The 20,129-nt window shown below is 44.4% G+C and overlaps 8 non-coding genes and 1 pseudogene across 8 annotated transcripts; all 9 read right to left on the reverse strand.

Annotated features, from left to right (window-relative positions):
• Nucleotides 1-3,941: 3,941 nt before the first annotated feature.
• LOC141220511 (U2 spliceosomal RNA) lies at nucleotides 3,942-4,132 on the reverse strand. The gene has a single exon (XR_012288718.1). It is a non-coding gene; the product is annotated as a U2 spliceosomal RNA (small nuclear RNA).
• A 1,115-nt stretch (nucleotides 4,133-5,247) lies between these two features.
• Nucleotides 5,248-5,438, reverse strand: LOC141220615 (U2 spliceosomal RNA). The gene has a single exon (XR_012288820.1). It is a non-coding gene; the product is annotated as a U2 spliceosomal RNA (small nuclear RNA).
• A 1,115-nt stretch (nucleotides 5,439-6,553) lies between these two features.
• On the reverse strand, nucleotides 6,554-6,744 carry LOC141220523 (U2 spliceosomal RNA). Its single transcript, XR_012288729.1, has one exon. It is a non-coding gene; the product is annotated as a U2 spliceosomal RNA (small nuclear RNA).
• A 1,115-nt stretch (nucleotides 6,745-7,859) lies between these two features.
• Nucleotides 7,860-8,050, reverse strand: LOC141220616 (U2 spliceosomal RNA). The gene has a single exon (XR_012288821.1). It is a non-coding gene; the product is annotated as a U2 spliceosomal RNA (small nuclear RNA).
• A 1,115-nt stretch (nucleotides 8,051-9,165) lies between these two features.
• Nucleotides 9,166-9,356, reverse strand: LOC141220585 (U2 spliceosomal RNA). The gene has a single exon (XR_012288790.1). It is a non-coding gene; the product is annotated as a U2 spliceosomal RNA (small nuclear RNA).
• Nucleotides 9,357-10,471: 1,115 nt separating this feature from the next.
• On the reverse strand, nucleotides 10,472-10,658 carry LOC141220698 (U2 spliceosomal RNA). Its single transcript, XR_012288890.1, has one exon. It is a non-coding gene; the product is annotated as a U2 spliceosomal RNA (small nuclear RNA).
• A 790-nt stretch (nucleotides 10,659-11,448) lies between these two features.
• Nucleotides 11,449-11,540, reverse strand: LOC141220751 (U2 spliceosomal RNA; annotated as a pseudogene).
• A 1,112-nt stretch (nucleotides 11,541-12,652) lies between these two features.
• On the reverse strand, nucleotides 12,653-12,843 carry LOC141220697 (U2 spliceosomal RNA). The gene has a single exon (XR_012288889.1). It is a non-coding gene; the product is annotated as a U2 spliceosomal RNA (small nuclear RNA).
• Nucleotides 12,844-13,958: 1,115 nt separating this feature from the next.
• Nucleotides 13,959-14,153, reverse strand: LOC141220695 (U2 spliceosomal RNA). Its single transcript, XR_012288887.1, has one exon. It is a non-coding gene; the product is annotated as a U2 spliceosomal RNA (small nuclear RNA).
• Between the last annotated feature and the right edge of the window lie 5,976 nt (nucleotides 14,154-20,129).

Genomic DNA, 20,129 nt, shown 5'->3' on the forward strand with positions numbered 1-20,129 from the left:
ACCACTTTGAAATTTCTCCTTTAAGACTCAATATATCATTACCTACATCCAGACCATTGTCTTTGAATTTGTACAATGTCTGTAACCTGATATTAAGAAAATTATAGATCTCAAACTTTTCTTTAGCTTTTTGTATGCTTTTCTTTATAAAGAAATCTTTAATGTTTATTTTCATTCTATCCCACCAGGAGCTAAAAGAAATATTGGGGTTTTTCCTTTTTCTACAGTTTACATAAAACTCAATAAAATCCGATAAAATTTGTGGATCTTTTAAAAGGGACACATTCAATTTCCAAGATTTCTTACCACATTTCTTCTTTCCATTAATCCTCACTCTAAAAGATAAAACCTTGTGATCTGAGAGAATATTAGTTAAAACTTCACATTTCACTGGCAGTATTTTTTCTGAACCTAAAACAAAATCTATCCTGGAGCTACATGTAGAATTGCTCCAGGTGAAACCAGCGTCTATAGGGCTATCCTTGTTACATTCTTTATACACATCAGTTAATTTACAATCATTTATAATATTGCTTAACATTCCAGACGTTTTGTCATAATTTCTACTCACGGAACCGGAGCGTCGGCTTTCGCCTTTTAAAATACAATTAAAATCACCTGCCAGGATAAAAGGTTCAGAAATGTTAATAAATAAAGGTAAAATTTCCAGCATATCAGCCCTTTCATTTTTATCAGGTGACCCATAAAAATTTAAAAACTGCCATCTTGTCCCATCAATAAAAGCCTTAACTAAAAGAATACGACCCGGTAAAATATCTTGGATAAAATCAATAGACACATTTCCCTTAAAAAGTATAGCTACCCCGGCTGATCCGGTTGCATTTGATCCAGACCAGACCGATGGACCATGTTTCCACTCTTCCTTATATTTTTTGTAAGAAATCTTATGAGGGATATGACATTCTTGTAAAAAGAAAACAGAAGCTGTAAAACAGGTTAAAAAATGTAAAACAGTAGCTCTTCTGGTCTTGGATCCTATGCCTCTCACATTGAGGGAAACACCACTAATGTCAGCCATCATAACAAATGGTTAGGAAGAAACAAAAACTGGACTTTACCTATCCGATGGACGGATCAGACCACTTGGACTTTCACCAACGCCCTCTTCTGAATCCACCGTTATCAAAGAGTCTTCATCATCGGAGAAGGAACATTCACTTAAATTAAGACCCGACGCTACTGGGGTGTAGCTCGGAAGGATATTGAGAGAAAGGTTACACTGGGTCTCCATAGGCTGACCATTTAGGTCCTCGTCAGGTGGGTCTCCGAGAGGCTCCGCACTCCCCTGCTGACCCGCAGAGGGTCGTAACACAGGGGCAGGCTGCGCACATGGCGGAGCCTCAGAGTCCCCGGAGGCAGCCAGGTTCGGGGCCCCACCTGGAGCAGCAGAGCCCCGGGACCTCGGGATTCCAGAGTCTACACCCCCGTGAGGGGATGTATCCATCTCCTCCCTATTAGCCACCTCCACGGAACCATTCTTTTTCTTATTATGAGACCTCACCAAATGCCACGTACCGCCCTCGCTCTCGTGAGACCCAGTGGGAATTTTGGGCTCGGTGTCAGCCTTTTGGCGCTCTTTTTTGGCCTTACCGACCGCCCCTTTATGATCTTTCTCAGCCTTCCTTTTAGCCTCCTTATGGTCTTTCAGCCAGCTCCTGGGCTCCTGTGAGTTACCTGTCATTGACTCGGAGGGATTGTTACTAGTTGAAGCGCCCTTATCACCTCCCGAGGCTCCAGGTTGTTGCTCCTCCTCCTGAGGGGTGGTCTGATTGGCCCGTCCATTCCCGGATGTCTTGGACTTCTCCTTTTGTTTTTGTTCATCCTCTCTGAACCTGTGAGGGCAAGAAAAATAGAAATGACCAGGTGTCCGACAAAAAGAGCATTTTTTTTCATTTGGGCACTCCTTTGTGTCATGTTCAGTACTGGCACAATTTCTACAAGTGGCACCACAACTATCCTTAGAGTGCCCATAGAGACCACAATACCTACAGAAAAGTGGCATTCCTGAGAAAAAAAAATCCCCATTAGTTTGCCCTATTTTAAATCGAGCTGGAGGAAGTCTCACACCTCCAGGGAATTTAGGGTCTCTTTCACATTTTACTAAAAACTTCCATTTTGAGGTCCAGATGTTAAACTCATTCAACACTTTCCCAATCAATTTCACACTTTTAAAATAAACTGACAAAAAGGAAATAACCTCTGGTGCTGTTATGAAGGGTGAGAAGATTTTCACAACCACCATCTTTACCTCATCCAGGACGTGCTCGATGATCTGAATCCCTTTTAGACCAGGGCTATTTTCTACCAACTTAACTCTGGACAAAACATCTTTGAAAATACCTTCGCCAGTAAAGGTTACATCATAATCTCCACGTCGAGGATAATCCTGGATAGAAAGGATTTCGTTGGTTCTGACGTGGAGCAGTTTCTCAAGCACGTCCTGGACTACATATCCCAGATTCCGTATATCGGAACCACCAGCCGTAAATCGGACCCTTATGGTGTTCTTAAGCCTCGCATATAGAGGCACGAGGTTGGGGTCAACCTCCATGGTATGGCGCAACAAAATGCAAATTGCAACCGCCTGCAATCTGCGCCTTCAGAGCTTTGAGATAAAGCACCTGAAGGCTGGGGGATCGCTGCCCGTTACCCTAGGACTAATCCCTCTCCCTAATAGCAGCAGGCAGGTGAAGCCCACCGAAGTGGACGATCCTGCCAGGCCAAGGAGAGGGGTACCTGAGTGCCCTTCAACTGAAACCTCCTGCTGTGAAGCACTTGCTCTCAGCCAAAAGGCCGAGAAGCGATAACCAGAATTGGTTTCAAACTACGGAGCCACCCAAGGATCCTGAAAAGTCCATTTGTGGAGATGAGCTCCTGGACTCCCGTTAAGAAGACATGTTGTCAACCTCTAGATCCCTTACATGCCTGCACTTTTCGGCTTGCTGCTGCTGCAATCCACGCGTTTTAGATCTGCATAACTCCACCTCTTTAAACACAGCACCTTCACCCCCTGCTGTTCCCACCCGCCTCAACACCGTTGGAAGGGAGGAGAACCAATTAAGGCGGGGGGTGGGGTGGAACGAGCAGCTGTCTACCCTTAGCAGGAGGGCTCCTGATTACATACCTCTCCTGCTGCTGCTGCTGCTGGCTGTCCAGCAGCAGACTGAAGGTGGCTGCTGCTGTGCACAGGTATATAAAGGCTCAGAGCCTATTATGACACGCGCAGCCAGCGTTCCATTGCCACATTCCATCTACTGCAGGCAGGATACCTGGCTGGCTGAATGTCGCTGAGAAGCTCACAGAGACCGCCATAAGCAACAGTTTAACAGAATGCCACAGACTAATCAACCAAACTTTTTGGGTTGGGTTCTCTTTTATAGTCTGCAGGCATTAAATGAAAGAAGTCAGTGTTCCAGCAGAAGGAGACAACGTTTCAGAAAAGGCATTGTAGCAAACCAAAAAAGAAATTTTAAGCGCAGCAGAGTAACCAGCGCACATACCTGTTAGCTCAGGTGAGTTTAAAAGGCTGCTGTTGATAACAAGGGCATTTGCTAAATAGATGGTGTGTGTGCAACAATATACTGAAAGGTCAATTATATTGTGCAGCTTATCTCACCACCTGTAGTTATTTAGGTGAAAGCTCCAAAATGCTTGCCTAATATGTCTGTTTATCCAAAAGGAAGTAAAAAGGGAGAGCTAGAAAGATAGCATTGCATCACATTACATGGCAATGCAATGCACAGTTGCTGAAGTTGAACCAAAATGATCTTGTAATCTGGCTTCTGCAACTTTGAACATGAAAAATCCAATGAGGAGAAGAAAAGCAAAGCCAAAGAGTCCATCCCAAAATCCGACAAACAAGCAAAATGAACAAAAAACATTGAATTCAATTCTTTCTGATTTTAGAAACTGCATTAAAGAAGGGGTGCACCGGTCCTGGAGATACTGCAATACCAGGTCAATGCGTGGAGTGGACAGAGCAAGCTCTTTTTCCATCTCCCTGTTCTAAAAATCCATTTAATATATGGTCCCCAGATAGGGGACGTATCAGATATTAAACTGATAAGAACAGATACTACACTTGATCTTAGCCAAAAGGCCGAGAAGCGATAACCAGAATTGGTTTCAAACTACGGAGCCACCCAAGGATCCTGAAAAGTCCATTTGTGGAGATGAGCTCCTGGACTCCCGTTAAGAAGACATGTTGTCAACCTCTAGATCCCTTACATGCCTGCACTTTTCGGCTTGCTGCTGCTGCAATCCACGCGTTTTAGATCTGCATAACTCCACCTCTTTAAACACAGCACCTTCACCCCCTGCTGTTCCCACCCGCCTCAACACCGTTGGAAGGGAGGAGAACCAATTAAGGCGGGGGGTGGGGTGGAACGAGCAGCTGTCTACCCTTAGCAGGAGGGCTCCTGATTACATACCTCTCCTGCTGCTGCTGCTGCTGGCTGTCCAGCAGCAGACTGAAGGTGGCTGCTGCTGTGCACAGGTATATAAAGGCTCAGAGCCTATTATGACACGCGCAGCCAGCGTTCCATTGCCACATTCCATCTACTGCAGGCAGGATACCTGGCTGGCTGAATGTCGCTGAGAAGCTCACAGAGACCGCCATAAGCAACAGTTTAACAGAATGCCACAGACTAATCAACCAAACTTTTTGGGTTGGGTTCTCTTTTATAGTCTGCAGGCATTAAATGAAAGAAGTCAGTGTTCCAGCAGAAGGAGACAACGTTTCAGAAAAGGCATTGTAGCAAACCAAAAAAGAAATTTTAAGCGCAGCAGAGTAACCAGCGCACATACCTGTTAGCTCAGGTGAGTTTAAAAGGCTGCTGTTGATAACAAGGGCATTTGCTAAATAGATGGTGTGTGTGCAACAATATACTGAAAGGTCAATTATATTGTGCAGCTTATCTCACCACCTGTAGTTATTTAGGTGAAAGCTCCAAAATGCTTGCCTAATATGTCTGTTTATCCAAAAGGAAGTAAAAAGGGAGAGCTAGAAAGATAGCATTGCATCACATTACATGGCAATGCAATGCACAGTTGCTGAAGTTGAACCAAAATGATCTTGTAATCTGGCTTCTGCAACTTTGAACATGAAAAATCCAATGAGGAGAAGAAAAGCAAAGCCAAAGAGTCCATCCCAAAATCCGACAAACAAGCAAAATGAACAAAAAACATTGAATTCAATTCTTTCTGATTTTAGAAACTGCATTAAAGAAGGGGTGCACCGGTCCTGGAGATACTGCAATACCAGGTCAATGCGTGGAGTGGACAGAGCAAGCTCTTTTTCCATCTCCCTGTTCTAAAAATCCATTTAATATATGGTCCCCAGATAGGGGATGTATCAGATATTAAACTGATAAGAACAGATACTACACTTGATCTTAGCCAAAAGGCCGAGAAGCGATAACCAGAATTGGTTTCAAACTACGGAGCCACCCAAGGATCCTGAAAAGTCCATTTGTGGAGATGAGCTCCTGGACTCCCGTTAAGAAGACATGTTGTCAACCTCTAGATCCCTTACATGCCTGCACTTTTCGGCTTGCTGCTGCTGCAATCCACGCGTTTTAGATCTGCATAACTCCACCTCTTTAAACACAGCACCTTCACCCCCTGCTGTTCCCACCCGCCTCAACACCGTTGGAAGGGAGGAGAACCAATTAAGGCGGGGGGTGGGGTGGAACGAGCAGCTGTCTACCCTTAGCAGGAGGGCTCCTGATTACATACCTCTCCTGCTGCTGCTGCTGCTGGCTGTCCAGCAGCAGACTGAAGGTGGCTGCTGCTGTGCACAGGTATATAAAGGCTCAGAGCCTATTATGACACGCGCAGCCAGCGTTCCATTGCCACATTCCATCTACTGCAGGCAGGATACCTGGCTGGCTGAATGTCGCTGAGAAGCTCACAGAGACCGCCATAAGCAACAGTTTAACAGAATGCCACAGACTAATCAACCAAACTTTTTGGGTTGGGTTCTCTTTTATAGTCTGCAGGCATTAAATGAAAGAAGTCAGTGTTCCAGCAGAAGGAGACAACGTTTCAGAAAAGGCATTGTAGCAAACCAAAAAAGAAATTTTAAGCGCAGCAGAGTAACCAGCGCACATACCTGTTAGCTCAGGTGAGTTTAAAAGGCTGCTGTTGATAACAAGGGCATTTGCTAAATAGATGGTGTGTGTGCAACAATATACTGAAAGGTCAATTATATTGTGCAGCTTATCTCACCACCTGTAGTTATTTAGGTGAAAGCTCCAAAATGCTTGCCTAATATGTCTGTTTATCCAAAAGGAAGTAAAAAGGGAGAGCTAGAAAGATAGCATTGCATCACATTACATGGCAATGCAATGCACAGTTGCTGAAGTTGAACCAAAATGAGCTTGTAATCTGGCTTCTGCAACTTTGAACATGAAAAATCCAATGAGGAGAAGAAAAGCAAAGCCAAAGAGTCCATCCCAAAATCCGACAAACAAGCAAAATGAACAAAAAACATTGAATTCAATTCTTTCTGATTTTAGAAACTGCATTAAAGAAGGGGTGCACCGGTCCTGGAGATACTGCAATACCAGGTCAATGCGTGGAGTGGACAGAGCAAGCTCTTTTTCCATCTCCCTGTTCTAAAAATCCATTTAATATATGGTCCCCAGATAGGGGACGTATCAGATATTAAACTGATAAGAACAGATACTACACTTGATCTTAGCCAAAAGGCCGAGAAGCGATAACCAGAATTGGTTTCAAACTACGGAGCCACCCAAGGATCCTGAAAAGTCCATTTGTGGAGATGAGCTCCTGGACTCCCGTTAAGAAGACATGTTGTCAACCTCTAGATCCCTTACATGCCTGCACTTTTCGGCTTGCTGCTGCTGCAATCCACGCGTTTTAGATCTGCATAACTCCACCTCTTTAAACACAGCACCTTCACCCCCTGCTGTTCCCACCCGCCTCAACACCGTTGGAAGGGAGGAGAACCAATTAAGGCGGGGGGTGGGGTGGAACGAGCAGCTGTCTACCCTTAGCAGGAGGGCTCCTGATTACATACCTCTCCTGCTGCTGCTGCTGCTGGCTGTCCAGCAGCAGACTGAAGGTGGCTGCTGCTGTGCACAGGTATATAAAGGCTCAGAGCCTATTATGACACGCGCAGCCAGCGTTCCATTGCCACATTCCATCTACTGCAGGCAGGATACCTGGCTGGCTGAATGTCGCTGAGAAGCTCACAGAGACCGCCATAAGCAACAGTTTAACAGAATGCCACAGACTAATCAACCAAACTTTTTGGGTTGGGTTCTCTTTTATAGTCTGCAGGCATTAAATGAAAGAAGTCAGTGTTCCAGCAGAAGGAGACAACGTTTCAGAAAAGGCATTGTAGCAAACCAAAAAAGAAATTTTAAGCGCAGCAGAGTAACCAGCGCACATACCTGTTAGCTCAGGTGAGTTTAAAAGGCTGCTGTTGATAACAAGGGCATTTGCTAAATAGATGGTGTGTGTGCAACAATATACTGAAAGGTCAATTATATTGTGCAGCTTATCTCACCACCTGTAGTTATTTAGGTGAAAGCTCCAAAATGCTTGCCTAATATGTCTGTTTATCCAAAAGGAAGTAAAAAGGGAGAGCTAGAAAGATAGCATTGCATCACATTACATGGCAATGCAATGCACAGTTGCTGAAGTTGAACCAAAATGATCTTGTAATCTGGCTTCTGCAACTTTGAACATGAAAAATCCAATGAGGAGAAGAAAAGCAAAGCCAAAGAGTCCATCCCAAAATCCGACAAACAAGCAAAATGAACAAAAAACATTGAATTCAATTCTTTCTGATTTTAGAAACTGCATTAAAGAAGGGGTGCACCGGTCCTGGAGATACTGCAATACCAGGTCAATGCGTGGAGTGGACAGAGCAAGCTCTTTTTCCATCTCCCTGTTCTAAAAATCCATTTAATATATGGTCCCCAGATAGGGGATGTATCAGATATTAAACTGATAAGAACAGATACTACACTTGATCTTAGCCAAAAGGCCGAGAAGCGATAACCAGAATTGGTTTCAAACTACGGAGCCACCCAAGGATCCTGAAAAGTCCATTTGTGGAGATGAGCTCCTGGACTCCCGTTAAGAAGACATGTTGTCAACCTCTAGATCCCTTACATGCCTGCACTTTTCGGCTTGCTGCTGCTGCAATCCACGCGTTTTAGATCTGTATAACTCCACCTCTTTAAACACAGCACCTTCACCCCCTGCTGTTCCCACCCGCCTCAACACCGTTGGAAGGGAGGAGAACCAATTAAGGCGGGGGGTGGGGTGGAACGAGCAGCTGTCTACCCTTAGCAGGAGGGCTCCTGATTACATACCTCTCCTGCTGCTGCTGCTGCTGGCTGTCCAGCAGCAGACTGAAGGTGGCTGCTGCTGTGCACAGGTATATAAAGGCTCAGAGCCTATTATGACACGCGCAGCCAGCGTTCCATTGCCACATTCCATCTACTGCAGGCAGGATACCTGGCTGGCTGAATGTCGCTGAGAAGCTCACAGAGACCGCCATAAGCAACAGTTTAACAGAATGCCACAGACTAATCAACCAAACTTTTTGGGTTGGGTTCTCTTTTATAGTCTGCAGGCATTAAATGAAAGAAGTCAGTGTTCCAGCAGAAGGAGACAATGTTTCAGAAAAGGCATTGTAGCAAACCAAAAAAGAAATTTTAAGCGCAGCAGAGTAACCAGCGCACATACCTGTTAGCTCAGGTGAGTTTAAAAGGCTGCTGTTGATAACAAGGGCATTTGCTAAATAGATGGTGTGTGTGCAACAATATACTGAAAGGTCAATTATATTGTGCAGCTTATCTCACCACCTGTAGTTATTTAGGTGAAAGCTCCAAAATGCTTGCCTAATATGTCTGTTTATCCAAAAGGAAGTAAAAAGGGAGAGCTAGAAAGATAGCATTGCATCACATTACATGGCAATGCAATGCACAGTTGCTGAAGTTGAACCAAAATGAGCTTGTAATCTGGCTTCTGCAACTTTGAACATGAAAAATCCAATGAGGAGAAGAAAAGCAAAGCCAAAGAGTCCATCCCAAAATCCGACAAACAAGCAAAATGAACAAAAAACATTGAATTCAATTCTTTCTGATTTTAGAAACTGCATTAAAGAAGGGGTGCACCGGTCCTGGAGATACTGCAATACCAGGTCAATGCGTGGAGTGGACAGAGCAAGCTCTTTTTCCATCTCCCTGTTCTAAAAATCCATTTAATATATGGTCCCCAAATAGGGGACGTATCAGATATTAAACTGATAAGAACAGATACTACACTTGATCTTAGCCAAAAGGCCGAGAAGCGATAACCAGAATTGGTTTCAAACTACGGAGCCACCCAAGGATCCTGAAAAGTCCATTTGTGGAGATGAGCTCCTGGACTCCCGTTAAGAAGACATGTTGTCAACCTCTAGATCCCTTACATGCCTGCACTTTTCGGCTTGCTGCTGCTGCAATCCACGCGTTTTAGATCTGCATAACTCCACCTCTTTAAACACAGCACCTTCACCCCCTGCTGTTCCCACCCGCCTCAACACCGTTGGAAGGGAGGAGAACCAATTAAGGCGGGGGGTGGGGTGGAACGAGCAGCTGTCTACCCTTAGCAGGAGGGCTCCTGATTACATACCTCTCCTGCTGCTGCTGCTGCTGGCTGTCCAGCAGCAGACTGAAGGTGGCTGCTGCTGTGCACAGGTATATAAAGGCTCAGAGCCTATTATGACACGCGCAGCCAGCGTTCCATTGCCACATTCCATCTACTGCAGGCAGGATACCTGGCTGGCTGAATGTCGCTGAGAAGCTCACAGAGACCGCCATAAGCAACAGTTTAACAGAATGCCACAGACTAATCAACCAAACTTTTTGGGTTGGGTTCTCTTTTATAGTCTGCAGGCATTAAATGAAAGAAGTCAGTGTTCCAGCAGAAGGAGACAACGTTTCAGAAAAGGCATTGTAGCAAACCAAAAAAGAAATTTTAAGCGCAGCAGAGTAACCAGCGCACATACCTGTTAGCTCAGGTGAGTTTAAAAGGCTGCTGTTGATAACAAGGGCATTTGCTAAATAGATGGTGTGTGTGCAACAATATACTGAAAGGTCAATTATATTGTGCAGCTTATCTCACCACCTGTAGTTATTTAGGTGAAAGCTCCAAAATGCTTGCCTAATATGTCTGTTTATCCAAAAGGAAGTAAAAAGGGAGAGCTAGAAAGATAGCATTGCATCACATTACATGGCAATGCAATGCACAGTTGCTGAAGTTGAACCAAAATGAGCTTGTAATCTGGCTTCTGCAACTTTGAACATGAAAAATCCAATGAGGAGAAGAAAAGCAAAGCCAAAGAGTCCATCCCAAAATCCGACAAACAAGCAAAATGAACAAAAAACATTGAATTCAATTCTTTCTGATTTTAGAAACTGCATTAAAGAAGGGGTGCACCGGTCCTGGAGATACTGCAATACCAGGTCAATGCGTGGAGTGGACAGAGCAAGCTCTTTTTCCATCTCCCTGTTCTAAAAATCCATTTAATATATGGTCCCCAGATAGGGGACGTATCAGATATTAAACTGATAAGAACAGATTTTTTTTTTTCTATTGAAAGCCCGAATTCGTGTACAAAACCCGAGTGCGCTTAAAAAAGTGACAAGTGCCACAAAAAAAGTGCACTAGGATGCTGGTCTTCTTAAAACCCTCTCCAAAAGGAGAAGGGTCCCCCAAACCATTCCCCGTCCCTCCGAGCCAGAAGGCCACAGCGAGGAACAGGGACAAATAGCCACCTCCAGCCGGAGCCAGAGGCGACCCAATCTTACCCCCAATACCTGCCCGAGTTCTCACCCGAGCAAGGCACTGGGAGCCAAAGACTGTGCTCCCCTCCCGGAAGAGGGGAGCCAACAATGCTCTCCTCCCGAAAGAGAAGAGCCAGGGGGGTTCAGGGGGGAGCGGAACCTGATGGCCACACACTCCCCCCCTAGACCTGCCAAGAGAGGAACCCGTAAGGGAACCGCATCCCGACAAAATCCTAGTAAGGACGTGGACACACGTGAAAAAGTGGACACACAGTGACAAAAAAAATTAAATAAATAGTGAAGGTTTCACAGTATAATACTGCCCGGACCTTCGACCGGGAATTGAAAAATTCCCCATCCTAAGGCCAGAAGGCCCGGAATAAGGGTGTGTGTGAAGAAAGAAATATTGAAGTGCTAGTGCAAATGTGCCATAAACTCAAGTGGGGTTCCCAATCCCAGTGAGTTAAGGCACCCCAGGGTCACCACTCCTGGGGCACTTCACACTTCGGGCTTTCGATCTTCCCCGGCCCAATGGCGTCGATCCTGGGGGGCCATGCTTTCCACCAGATGACTATATTAGCCAACTGGCGTACTAACAAGCGCCTAAACCCCAGTGTGCATAATGTATCAATCTACTAGGGCGGCCAACATCCAAAACCGCCTTTTCGAAAGATACTACACTTGATCTTAGCCAAAAGGCCGAGAAGCGATAACCAGAATTGGTTTCAAACTACGGAGCCACCCAAGGATCCTGAAAAGTCCATTTGTGGAGATGAGCTCCTGGACTCCCGTTAAGAAGACATGTTGTCAACCTCTAGATCCCTTACATGCCTGCACTTTTCGGCTTGCTGCTGCTGCAATCCACGCGTTTTAGATCTGCATAACTCCACCTCTTTAAACACAGCACCTTCACCCCCTGCTGTTCCCACCCGCCTCAACACCGTTGGAAGGGAGGAGAACCAATTAAGGCGGGGGGTGGGGTGGAACGAGCAGCTGTCTACCCTTAGCAGGAGGGCTCCTGATTACATACCTCTCCTGCTGCTGCTGCTGGCTGTCCAGCAGCAGATTGAAGGTGGCTGCTGCTGTGCACAGGTATATAAAGGCTCAGAGCCTATTATGACACGCGCAGCCAGCGTTCCATTGCCACATTCCATCTACTGCAGGCAGGATACCTGGCTGGCTGAATGTCGCTGAGAAGCTCACAGAGACCGCCATAAGCAACAGTTTAACAGAATGCCACAGACTAATCAACCAAACTTTTTGGGTTGGGTTCTCTTTTATAGTCTGCAGGCATTAAATGAAAGAAGTCAGTGTTCCAGCAGAAGGAGACAACGTTTCAGAAAAGGCATTGTAGCAAACCAAAAAAGAAATTTTAAGCGCAGCAGAGTAACCAGCGCACATACCTGTTAGCTCAGGTGAGTTTAAAAGGCTGCTGTTGATAACAAGGGCATTTGCTAAATAGATGGTGTGTGTGCAACAATATACTGAAAGGTCAATTATATTGTGCAGCTTATCTCACCACCTGTAGTTATTTAGGTGAAAGCTCCAAAATGCTTGCCTAATATGTCTGTTTATCCAAAAGGAAGTAAAAAGGGAGAGCTAGAAAGATAGCACTGCATCACATTACATGGCAATGCAATGCACAGTTGCTGAAGTTGAACCAAAATGAGCTTGTAATCTGGCTTCTGCAACTTTGAACATGAAAAATCCAATGAGGAGAAGAAAAGCAAAGCCAAAGAGTCCATCCCAAAATCCGACAAACAAGCAAAATGAACAAAAAACATTGAATTCAATTCTTTCTGATTTTAGAAACTGCATTAAAGAAGGGGTGCACCGGTCCTGGAGATACTGCAATACCAGGTCAATGCGTGGAGTGGACAGAGCAAGCTCTTTTTCCATCTCCCTGTTCTAAAAATCCATTTAATATATGGTCCCCAGATAGGGGACATATCAGATATTAAACTGATAAGAACAGATACTACACTTGATCTTAGCCAAAAGGCCGAGAAGCGATAACCAGAATTGGTTTCAAACTACGGAGCCACCCAAGGATCCTGAAAAGTCCATTTGTGGAGATGAGCTCCTGGACTCCCGTTAAGAAGACATGTTGTCAACCTCTAGATCCCTTACATGCCTGCACTTTTCGGCTTGCTGCTGCTGCAATCCACGCGTTTTAGATCTGCATAACTCCACCTCTTTAAACACAGCACCTTCACCCCCTGCTGTTCCCACCCGCCTCAACACCGTTGGAAGGGAGGAGAACCAATTAAGGCGGGGGGTGGGGTGGAACGAGCAGCTGTCTACCCTTAGCAGGAGGGCTCCTGATTACATACCTCTCCTGCTGCTGCTGCTGCTGGCTGTCCAGCAGCAGACTGAAGGTGGCTGCTGCTGTGCACAGGTATATAAAGGCTCAGAGCCTATTATGACACGCGCAGCCAGCGTTCCATTGCCACATTCCATCTACTGCAGGCAGGATACCTGGCTGGCTGAATGTCGCTGAGAAGCTCACAGAGACCGCCATAAGCAACAGTTTAACAGAATGCCACAGACTAATCAACCAAACTTTTTGGGTTGGGTTCTCTTTTATAGTCTGCAGGCATTAAATGAAAGAAGTCAGTGTTCCAGCAGAAGGAGACAACGTTTCAGAAAAGGCATTGTAGCAAACCAAAAAAGAAATTTTAAGCGCAGCAGAGTAACCAGCGCACATACCTGTTAGCTCAGGTGAGTTTAAAAGGCTGCTGTTGATAACAAGGGCATTTGCTAAATAGATGGTGTGTGTGCAACAATATACTGAAAGGTCAATTATATTGTGCAGCTTATCTCACCACCTGTAGTTATTTAGGTGAAAGCTCCAAAATGCTTGCCTAATATGTCTGTTTATCCAAAAGGAAGTAAAAAGGGAGAGCTAGAAAGATAGCATTGCATCACATTACATGGCAATGCAATGCACAGTTGCTGAAGTTGAACCAAAATGAGCTTGTAATCTGGCTTCTGCAACTTTGAACATGAAAAATCCAATGAGGAGAAGAAAAGCAAAGCCAAAGAGTCCATCCCAAAATCCGACAAACAAGCAAAATGAACAAAAAACATTGAATTCAATTCTTTCTGATTTTAGAAACTGCATTAAAGAAGGGGTGCACCGGTCCTGGAGATACTGCAATACCAGGTCAATGCGTGGAGTGGACAGAGCAAGCTCTTTTTCCATCTCCCTGTTCTAAAAATCCATTTAATATATGGTCCCCAGATAGGGGACGTATCAGATATTAAACTGATAAGAACAGATTTTTTTTTTTTTTTTTTTTTTTTTTTTTAACCAAATCAGATAGGCCGGAGCATAAGCTCAATCAAATCGACTTACAAAAGCCTTTCATTGACACTTAGCCTTTCATCACACTTGGTATATAATCAAAAATAAAACCAAACCTTATCATCAGGTACATTATACACTACTAATTAAACTTTACCAAAAACCTCCACTTTTTAAACTTCCAGATCCCTTCAGCATCTATAATACTTCCACGTTCCTGATCCCAGAGGTATATTACATACATACGTGACAGAATCAATCTCAAACATTCATTAACTGACATTTTCTTCCTTTTAAAAACTAACAAATTCCTCGCATCCCACAAACTTTCAATTACACACACCACCAACAACCATAAAATCCTATCCTTAATTCTACTACATGCACCCATCCCAAACATAGCAAGTTTCCAATTAACATACTTTACACCCACCAATTCCTTGCAAAGTCCCCCTATACCCTTCCATACATCATATGCAAAATCACAATCCCATACCATATGTCTAACATGCTCTCTCAAACCACATCCATCCCTCGGGCATACCTCAGATTTAACTAAATCCCTCTTCTTTTGCACATCTCTAACAGGCAAAATGTCATGCAATATCATCCAAGCGATATCTCTCTGTCTGTTAGTCACACCATCTATACTTAATTTTCTCCACATCTCGGTTACTTCCTCCCCTCTCAACCCATTGATATTACATACCACCTCACGCTCACGCACCATCCTAATGACTTTCTTCTTTTGCCTAAAATCACTCATGTTAACGGACAACAAATCATACTTCCTTACAAATTTCTCAACACAACCATACCATACAGGACACTTAAAAGCAACAGGCACTCTAGCATCCCTTTTGACCCACTTTAAGCCATAAAGCATCCATCCAGCCGAATACTTCATCATATAAGCACACTTATTACTTTTCCCTAGAACCACCACCACCATTTTCACGTAACTAATCCCTAAAAAGAAATCAATATTTGGAAAATCCAAACCACCATTTACACATAACTTATAGACATATTCCCGTTTCAATTTCTCCATGCGACTTCCCCAAAGAAAATTAAAGATGAATTTCTCAGTTTTCCTAATTTTCTTAAAAGCAGCAGGATATACATTCGCAACAAACAACAAAATAGGCAAAATAACCGCCTTAATAATCAGAACTTTCCCAGTCAGAGTTAATTCTCTCATTCGCCAAAAATTCAACTTGCGCACCACTCTCACCCCACAATCTTCCCAACTCTCATTTCCTTTCAAATCATCATTAAACTTAATCCCAAGCACCTTTATTGCACCATCCTCACACCTCACACCATCCATCCGTACATTCCTCTCACCAAAACATTTAAAGGAACTCTTAGTCCAATTGACCTTAAAAGCTGAGACACTACAAAACAAACTTAATATCAACCTTGCCCTACTCATCGCAGCCATATTCCCACTCACAATCACTACATCATCCATGTAACCTAGAATTCTCACATCCTTTCCATTACTCCCAGGAATCATCACACCTCTCATAACCTTATCCTTCCTAACCATACACATCAACACTTCAATCACACTAATAAACAAAAAAGGGGACATAGGGCACCCCTGACGCACTCCTGATTTAATTCTCACTTTCTCACTCAACCACCCATTCACCAAAAATTCACTTGAAACATTACAATACAAACTCCTAACACAGTTTACAAAATTCCTGGAATAACCCATCTTAGACAAAACCTTAAACATAAAGCTATGTGACACACGGTCAAAAGCTTTTTCAAAATCAACCGAAAACAACAAACATTCCTGCTTACGACTCATACAATCCCCAATCACATCACGCAACAACACCAAATTTTCAGTCATACTTCTCCCAGGCACTGCACACACTTGATCTTCATCCACCACACCGCCAATCACTTCCCGCATCCGGCTAGCCAACAATTTACTAAACACCTTATAGTCTGCATTCAAAAGGGTGATTGGCCTCCAATTCCCCAAATCCTTTTTATCACCTTTCTTATGAACCAAAACCACCACCCCATCTCTCATAGATTCACTCAACATATTCTCCGTGAACATATACTGGCACACCTCCAATAAGTCATTTCCCATCGTGTCCCATTCCTTAACATATAACTCCACGGGCAGTCCATCCTTCCCAGGTGTTTTATTCTTACTCGCAGACATCACCACTTTTTTAACTTCATCCAACACAATTACATCATCCAATATTTCACGTTCATCCTCACCCAAACAACCTTCTAAACACCCCAAAGCATCAGTCAACATCCTATCATCAACCCATTTTTCCCCATACAACTCCTTATAAAACAACACCACCTCCTGCATCACATCCTTCCCACTCACACACACCCCATCACCATTCACCACCTCATCCATATCTACTTTCTTCCCAAAAACTTTTTTGAAAAAAAACCTTGTGCATTTCTCATTTTTCTCCAAATGTTCAATCTTAGAACGGTAAATAATTTCTTTCCCTTTACCCTCAATATATTTCTTAATCTCTTCTTTCACTTGACACATCAAAACATCCACATCCACTCCAATCATCCTTAACTTCCTCAGCCACTCCAGTCTAGAGCTTAAATCATTAAATTTTGCTCTATTCATTGCTGCTTTCCTCCTGCCCCTTTTTCTAAAGAAAAAAACAATCTCACTCTTCATCCAGTCCCACCACTCAAGCACATTCCTGAAATCACTTTTTTTATCCCTCCACCTAACATACATTCGCCTAAAATCACGCATGATCCTATTATCTTCCAGCAAACGCACATTAAGTTTCCACACGCCACCACCATATACAAAGGAAATCTTACCTTCTAGACGTGCCCTCAAACACACATGGTCAGAGAAGGGAACATCTTCCTGCTGGAAATTCCTACAAATAACATTTTGTGAAGAAAAGAAGATACGGTCTATTCTAGACTCTATGCCTCCCCTGTCGGCCTTATAGGTCGCAGGAGGTGGATTACCTAAAAAAACTTCCGCAGCATCCTGTAAGGAAAAATCCGCCACAAGACTCTTGAGTCTTTTACCTGTAACATCCATCTTATCCCCCTCCGTCACACAATTGAAATCTCCAACAAAAATTATTGGCATTTTGCCAGATAAAAAAAAACATAATTTCTCAAAAATTTCCAGCCTCTCCCCTTTATCTATTGGTGCATACATATTTACCACCCTAACCCTCCACCCCCTACAATTTAACTCACATATTACACACCTCCCCGCCTCCACCACCATGTAACTTTCTATCTTAACACTATAACCCTTCACCAAAACACCTACCCCACAATTTTTATTACATACAGAACCAGACCACACACTTTGACCTAAAGGCCATGCATTTTCACTTAAGGGATCGGAGATCCCACACTCCTGGACACAGTATACGTCCGCATCCAAGTTGCTCAAGTAGTCCAAAATTGCCACTCTTCTCGACTCAGATTTAATCAGCCGAACATTTAGCGACAAGATGCTGAGAGCAACTTGGGCACCCATCTATTAATTTGATGTGGCAGGTCACGACAACATGCCCACCTGTACATCATCCTAACCCTTCTGGGGGTAGGACGCTGGACGTGCAGATATCGTAGTTTGTGCCTTCCCCCAAAAAAGACACATCTTGGGGATCGGATGCAGTAGGGTACACCCGGGCTGGACTCACACTGCAGTCACTTAAAGGGGAAAAGGATGGCTCAGTTTTCTTCTTTTTCTTCACTGAAGCGCCTCCATCTTCATCTGAACTATAATCCTGCCGCTGGGGGTCAAAGTCCCCCTGACCTCCATCCTCCTCAAGGTCAGAAACGACATCGCTCCAGGCCACATGCGGTGTTCTGGTCAGATCAGACTCCTCTTCCCCCTGCAATGTAACCATCATGTCTGGAATTTCAGCCTCCAGATCCTCCACCGGGGCCACTTCCATGCCTATACGATCATCAGTTATCGTCTCAGACTCACTGACATCTGAAGCCACAGACGCGGCCCTCTGCACCGGTGGCTCAGGTGCCAGCTCCATATTTCCTCTTACATTCACACGAACCAGTTCTGGAAAAGCAACCCGAGCCTCCTCCTCATCCAGGAAAGCCAGAGTAGATATCGGAGCAGTCGGAGTTGGAGCAGTCGGAGTTGTAGCTGTGGGTGCAGGAGATTCATTTCTTCTCCTTCCCCTTCCCGCTGCCCCCGCATATGAACCAGGATGGAATATACAGTCTCTGAAGGCATGCCCCTTCTCTCCGCAGAGGTTACAGACTATTTCATTTTTGCAATTATTGGAAGAATGACCCACCTCATTGCACTTCCTGCAAATAATCTGTCTGATGTCGCATGCTTCCTGAGTATGGCCATACCTCCTACAATGACGACAAAACCTGGGCGCATTGGGGAAGAACAGGTAACCCCGCTCACTCCCAATGGAAAAATTTGATGGAGGATAATGTATACCCCCTGGTTCATCAGGACTTTCCCGGAACTTGACCATGAAACGATATTTACCGGTCCATAGTTCCTCCTCATTCATGACTTTTACTGCCACCTTGGTAATATAGCAGTGCCTATTTAGAAAGGCATAAATCAAAGCCAAGTCCACATGTGGGTTGTACATGAAAACAGTCAGAGGTACCTCTTTGGAGCAATACAAGATGACAAAAGTCAGCCCATCCAAATATTGATTGTCCAGATTCTTTTTCAAACAATCATAGAAATTGTTGCAAACAGCCATAGAAGTAAATACAAGATTATACTTGCTTTTGAATTGCTGGAGGCACAAGATTTCTTCCTTCTTCACTTCAAGGAGTCCAAACAAAATCTCCTTCACCACGAAGCTGAGGGTAAAGATTCCTTCTTTGCCTTCTTCCACATCAATCTGGATTCCAAACTTCACTCGAGCCTCACCGGGCCCAGCGTATCGAATGCGTCCCATTATCGCTAGTCGTGTCTACTGGCCAACTCCTTATAGCAGCAAGTGGCTTAAGCCATAAAATGGCGATGCCACAGGGCCAAGAGTTAACGCACAGACAGCCAAATGACTAGACCCATTACAGATCTGAGCCAAAAGGCCGAGAAGCGATAACCAGAATTGGTTTCAAACTACGGAGCCACCCAAGGATCCTGAAAAGTCCATTTGTGGAGATGAGCTCCTGGACTCCCTTTAAGAAGACATGTTGTCAACCTCTAGATCCCTTACATGCCTGCACTTTTCGGCTTGCTGCTGCTGCAATCCACGCGTTTTAGATCTGCATAACTCCACCTCTTTAAACACAGCACCTTCACCCCCTGCTGTTCCCACCCGCCTCAACACCGTTGGAAGGGAGGAGAACCAATTAAGGCGGGGGGTGGGGTGGAACGAGCAGCTGTCTACCCTTAGCAGGAGGGCTCCTGATTACATACCTCTCCTGCTGCTGCTGCTGCTGGCTGTCCAGCAGCAGACTGAAGGTGGCTGCTGCTGTGCACAGGTATATAAAGGCTCAGAGCCTATTATGACACGCGCAGCCAGCGTTCCATTGCCACATTCCATCTACTGCAGGCAGGATACCTGGCTGGCTGAATGTCGCTGAGAAGCTCACAGAGACCGCCATAAGCAACAGTTTAACAGAATGCCACAGACTAATCAACCAAACTTTTTGGGTTGGGTTCTCTTTTATAGTCTGCAGGCATTAAATGAAAGAAGTCAGTGTTCCAGCAGAAGGAGACAACGTTTCAGAAAAGGCATTGTAGCAAACCAAAAAAGAAATTTTAAGCGCAGCAGAGTAACCAGCGCACATACCTGTTAGCTCAGGTGAGTTTAAAAGGCTGCTGTTGATAACAAGGGCATTTGCTAAATAGATGGTGTGTGTGCAACAATATACTGAAAGGTCAATTATATTGTGCAGCTTATCTCACCACCTGTAGTTATTTAGGTGAAAGCTCCAAAATGCTTGCCTAATATGTCTGTTTATCCAAAAGGAAGTAAAAAGGGAGAGCTAGAAAG

Source organism: Phyllobates terribilis, unplaced genomic scaffold, assembly GCF_046119375.1.
Source record: "Phyllobates terribilis strain yellow unplaced genomic scaffold, ASM4611937v1 Scaffold_298__1_contigs__length_2340664, whole genome shotgun sequence".
Taxonomy (NCBI): Eukaryota; Metazoa; Chordata; class Amphibia; order Anura; family Dendrobatidae; genus Phyllobates; species Phyllobates terribilis.